This window comes from Mus caroli, unplaced genomic scaffold (genome assembly GCF_978045245.1).
Source record: "Mus caroli unplaced genomic scaffold, Mus_caroli_1 scaffold_9, whole genome shotgun sequence".
Taxonomy (NCBI): domain Eukaryota; kingdom Metazoa; phylum Chordata; class Mammalia; order Rodentia; family Muridae; genus Mus; species Mus caroli.
Genome location: NW_028227264.1, coordinates 88,835,190 through 88,840,719, shown reverse-complemented (window position 1 = coordinate 88,840,719; position 5,530 = coordinate 88,835,190).

Below are 5,530 nucleotides of genomic sequence, written 5' to 3'. Positions count from 1 at the left end.
GAAATCTAGTGCTCAAACCTGCCCACTTTTGTCAGCTGGCCAATTATCTTAGTACCCCAAACTCTGCCTTTCCCCTTCTGGCTTCCATTATGATTAATAGTTATCATTTTCATTAAAAATTACAAAGAAACAAAACAAAACAAAAAACCAGGGTCTCAGGTAGCCCATGCTGGCTCATACTCAATATGTAGCTGAGGATGACCTTGAAGACATGATTCTGCTGCCTCTGCCTCTGCCTCTGAGTGATGCTCACCAGCCTGGCTCTGCCTCCGAGTGATGCTCACCAGCCTGGCCATTATATCCACTTTCATTTCTATCTTTATTTGTCATTTTAATTTCTCCACTTGCTCAGAACTATGGCAGAGGTGAAGGTATTATTTATTGGGGGTTCCTTCAGAGACCCCCTACATCTCTCTTGATAAGAGTTTAGAAATAAGGATAAAGTATGAGCAGTCACAGACAGATACTGTAATAATGCCAGGAATTCAGTATGAATCAGAAAATACACTGGACATACCCGAAGCGAGCTTGGGGGTTCTACTTAAGGGATGAGTGACAGTTAGTAGATGGAAATACTGAAAACTAAACCAGTTCTTGTAGGAGAAAAAGAATCAATAGAATAGAAAACAGATTAACTGCAGAAGGCTTCAAGAGAAAAATATAATCAATAGATAGTATGTATGCAGCCATTTGAAGACATACTATCAGAAATGGAAACTGAGGTGACTCATCCATTTGGGGGAAACCCAGGCTCTGTAATAGAACTTCCTAGTTAGCTTCTTTCTTTATTAAGCATCTTAGGATGCATCCGGCCAGACCTGCCTTACCCAACCTGCCTTTGCTTTAGTGTTTACTGTACTCCAGGCACACACCTGATACAAAAACATGTACACACATACACACTCTCTCATACACACACACACACACACACACATTGTCTCTCTCTCTCTTTCTCTCTCTCACACACACACAAAGACATGTACACATAAATATACATATACACTCACATACACATGCATACACATATATACACACACATAGACACACATACATATATATACACATACACGCATACAGCATAACACACACATATACACAATAAGCATACATACACACAAATACATACATACACATTACACACACAAATACACACAAACACATACATATATACTCATATATACATGCACACTCACATACACATGCATACACACACATAGACACACACACAAATACACACATACAATACTGTATGCCTTTCCACTTATCAAAATGTTAGTGGAAGTGATTTTAATGTTCTTATTCAGAATGTATACGTGCCATGCATGTCTCCCGTGAATGTCACTTCCAGGAACTGTATCACCGTGTCACTCCAATGGGATCTCTTTCGCATTTGTTTCCTAATTGCTTCACAGTGCTGTGTAAAGAGGTGTTCCTGATTTCACAAAATGTGCTATTTAGCCTTTGTCTTGCCGTTGTACTTTTTAGAGCATTATGCCCACTTGTCCAAGAGCCTTAGGAGAAGCGCTGTGTGTGGGGATTGGGGATGGGGGAACCCTCTCGATAACTAACAATGTGTGCTCTTTGAACATAGGATAGTCATCTGCAATGACCAAGATGACCTGTGTCATCTGCAACCTACTCTTTTCACTCCTACCCCAGGGCAGCCATTATCCCTGCTGGTGCCACAAGCTGTCATTCAGGAATTTTCTGACTGGGACAGTGCTCCTGCCTTGTCTCCTTGGTGTTCCATTCCACTTCCTGCTTTTGGACTCTTTCACTTAGTCATCACTTTTAGGGTAATTTTTATAGCTCATTGAATTTGGTTCCTGTGGTAGTGTCTCAGTTAGGGGTCTCCAAAGAAACAGTGCTGATAGAATGGATCCATATAAATAAGTAAATAAATATATATATGTATACATACACATGCATGTATATACATATGTCATATATGCACACACACACACATGTATGTAGGTATATCTTATGTAGTTAATCACAGCTTTTGTGAGTTCAGGGATGCTATGGTCTAGCAGGCAGTATTGCTCTTCAGCCTCTGTCTCTTGGATTCCTTCTGTCTTCTCTTCCATAGTTTTCACTTAGCTGTGGGTGACACAGATGACCTGTTTAGGGCTGACCGCTCAAAATTCACTTAGTCTCAGCACCTTGAAGAGTTTCTAGTCTCTGTGCTGGCTGCCATCTCTTCCTTTTTGATGGCTTTCAATATTAGATTTTATTTTGTTTTTATAACGTCATAAAGTGCCTTCAAATCGTTTCTTAAAGTAGACACAATATACACCATTAGCAAGTATTACTAGCAAATAATCATGCCAGGCACACCTCACTGGACTGTCCCTTAACCAGATTTGCTTAGGGCCACAAATGGTTTGAATTTCAATTTCTTTCTGACTTTGGAATATTTTCATATATGCAATAATATGTCTTAGAGATGCATCCAACTCCAAACACAGGATCCATTTATGTTTTATACACATAGCCTAAGCTAATGTGCCACAGTGCATGCAGAGGTCAGAGGACAACCTTAGGGAGTCATCCTGGAGACTGAACTCAGCTTGTGCAGGAGACACCTTTGTCCTGGGCCATCTCCCCAGTCCCTGAGGGTCATGTTTACATTGCTTTAAAATATTTGTGTGTGTGTTAAATAGTTTCATAGTGTGGGATTTCTCTTTTACTGTGTCTTATTGGCATTTAGCAAATGTTGGGTTTGAAGCACTTTCACTTGTTTGATAGGGAAAGCTCTGTCTAGATGAAAAGCATTTGAGAAAAAAAATGAAGCACTGAGGAAAGAGTGTATAAAATTGTTACTAAATAACTAATTTTCCATAAAAATAATTAGAATATTTCTAGGTTTTATGTCTTTCCATAAACCCGCGTGTTATATAATATACCCATGTGTATATACACATTCATATATGTATGCATGTGTGTGTGCAGGTTAGTATTTAAACATACCTGTGTGCATGGATGCTAGAAAACATTTTAATGTGGTAATATAGATTATGATATAAATATAAGCAGTATCTAACAAGCCTGCTAAAGGATAAAAGTTGAGATTTGAGCAAAATTTCCAGAACGTCTAACAATTTCTAAATTACTGGCTGAGTTTTAGAAATCGTTAATGTGACCTTTCATCTGGATAAATAGTGCCCCTTGTAAGTCATCTTTTGACACCAAGGAGCTCCATCAAACGATTCTAGTCAGTTCTTCCTTGAATGTTTAGTGGTCATGAGTTGACAGCAGTCAGGAATTTGTTTTAGATGGGGTTGCTCCCATAGCCAGTCACCTCTCCGCCAGCCAGAACTCTATGATGGGGCCACAGATAGCAACCATACTGGGAAGCAGGGAAACAGCTTGCGAATATGGAGGCTTCTTGGGTCTGTAGGATGAGACCAGAGCAATCGCCAGCCTTCCATAGATCACTGCCACTAGGTGGCGCCAGTCATAGCATGCCAGACTGGGACATATTGGGTCTGTGCAACAGCACAGAAACCTGAATAGTCTAGCAACAGCAGGATGACATGCACATGACTGAATTATTGAACTTGCTGTGTTACTGTGGGTGAAATTAAATTTTATATCAGTGTGGGGAGCTATCTTAATTTTTTCCCTTTCCATCATTTTTTTAAATTCGGGGGAATATATATATATTCTTATAAAATTACATATTTAATATATGCCATTAATATAGTATCAATTAATATTATTAATTATATATGATATACAATTAATATAATATATAACATGTAAATGATATATAATAAAATAATAATATAACATTAAATATTATATACCATTATATATGCGTGTGTGTGTGTGTGTGTGTGTGTGTGTGTGTGTGTGTGTGTGCACGCGCGCACAGGCACATGCGTGAGAATAAAAGAGCTGTTCTCTCTTTCTACCATGTGGACTCCACTGATTGAACTCAGGCATTCAGCTATTGTGACTCTGACATCAGTTCTCAATACTTCCTTACATTCTTTTTTTACCCCCTCCCCCCACTTCCCACACCTGTGGGGCATTCCCATCCCCAACCATTTTAGAGTTAATTATATCATTCTGACAAGTCATCCTCGTCCTTCATCTGTGTCTCCTAAGAACAACGGCATCTTCTACATTGCCATGGTCACACTCAGGAAGCCTTGGCATGCCAACTTTATATACTATATGGGTACCAGTACTAAAGTGCCTACATTGTCCTGAAAAAGCCATTTTCATTTTAGCTTTAACTATGCAGTGGTTCTTCAGTCTATTAGGCCATGTCTTTTATGAAATTTGCACGTCTAGACAAAACAGCTAAGACTTTTTGAATTCTCATATTCACTTTTCAAGATTACATTTGGGTGAAATGTTTTTGGCAAGGACATCATTGGGATGAGTTATATTCTCCTTAAAAAAACAAAACAAAAACCTAAAACGATTTCAGTCACCCTATTTGAACAACATACTTCTTAGTTCTAAAAAGAAAACTGCTAGCCACTGGGTCCCATCTCTCTGATCCCGTTTCCACAAGTATACCTCTGGGAACAGAGAGCTTGAAACAGAAGGAAATAAACATTTCAATGAGCATGGTAGACTCCATGCTCATAAAGAGTTTGCCTTGAACTTATTCACCTCCTGGTTCTATTACATTCTGTTTCTAGTGAGCGCCTGTGTCTTTTCACAGAACTCAACTGCCCTACAGTGGTGACTGGTTCAAGGAGGGGCAGAGTGACCTGAGAAGGGCCCGAATCCCCCCTGTGAAGTTAGATTCTAATAAAGAAAGGCCCACTTTCTCTGGGATTATGACATAAATACCAACACGGGTGACAATTCTCAGTAGTCATCTTCCTAGTGCTGGCTCTGTAGGAAAAGAGAAAAGAGATGGACATGCAGAATAAAACCGAGATGAGCAAAGTTAAGAAGACCAAGAAAGAGGTAGAGTTAGTCCCCATGGCTTCACAGTGCATCGATCCAGCTATGCCTGACATTAGTTAGAATTGCTTTTTGGGGTATTTTTAAATCCACTGCGAGAGTTTGATTGGCTTCTGTCTCTTGCTACTGAGTCTTGACTAATGTACTCAGGATTCAAGGATTTTCTCAGAAGCCCTCAGACTTATTATAATTTTTTTTCTAAGTTTCAGTGGCAGCCTAAACAATTTGCCAAAATGCCTCAGTGCCTATAGCTGCAAAGACTATGATATCCACTTCAGAAGGTACCACTTGCACAGATTAAGGAGGTAACTAACCCACAGTATCTGAAGCACATTAGAGAATCAATATGAATGCTAAGAACAGGGACAAAAGACCCAGCGTCTGTCTGCCAGGCAGATTCTGCCTTTTCCTCTGTGCCCATGGATTTTCCCTCTCTCCATCAGACTTAGCCATCCTTTGCTGAGGACCGTGCTTCATCAGGTAATATTACGCAAATGTCACTATTTTGCTTATATGCTTTTCATTTGTTCCATAAGCACTAACACATTGGGGGAGGGGATGGGAGTTTGTCTTGGTATTTTTTTCCATGTCAGAGAAGCCA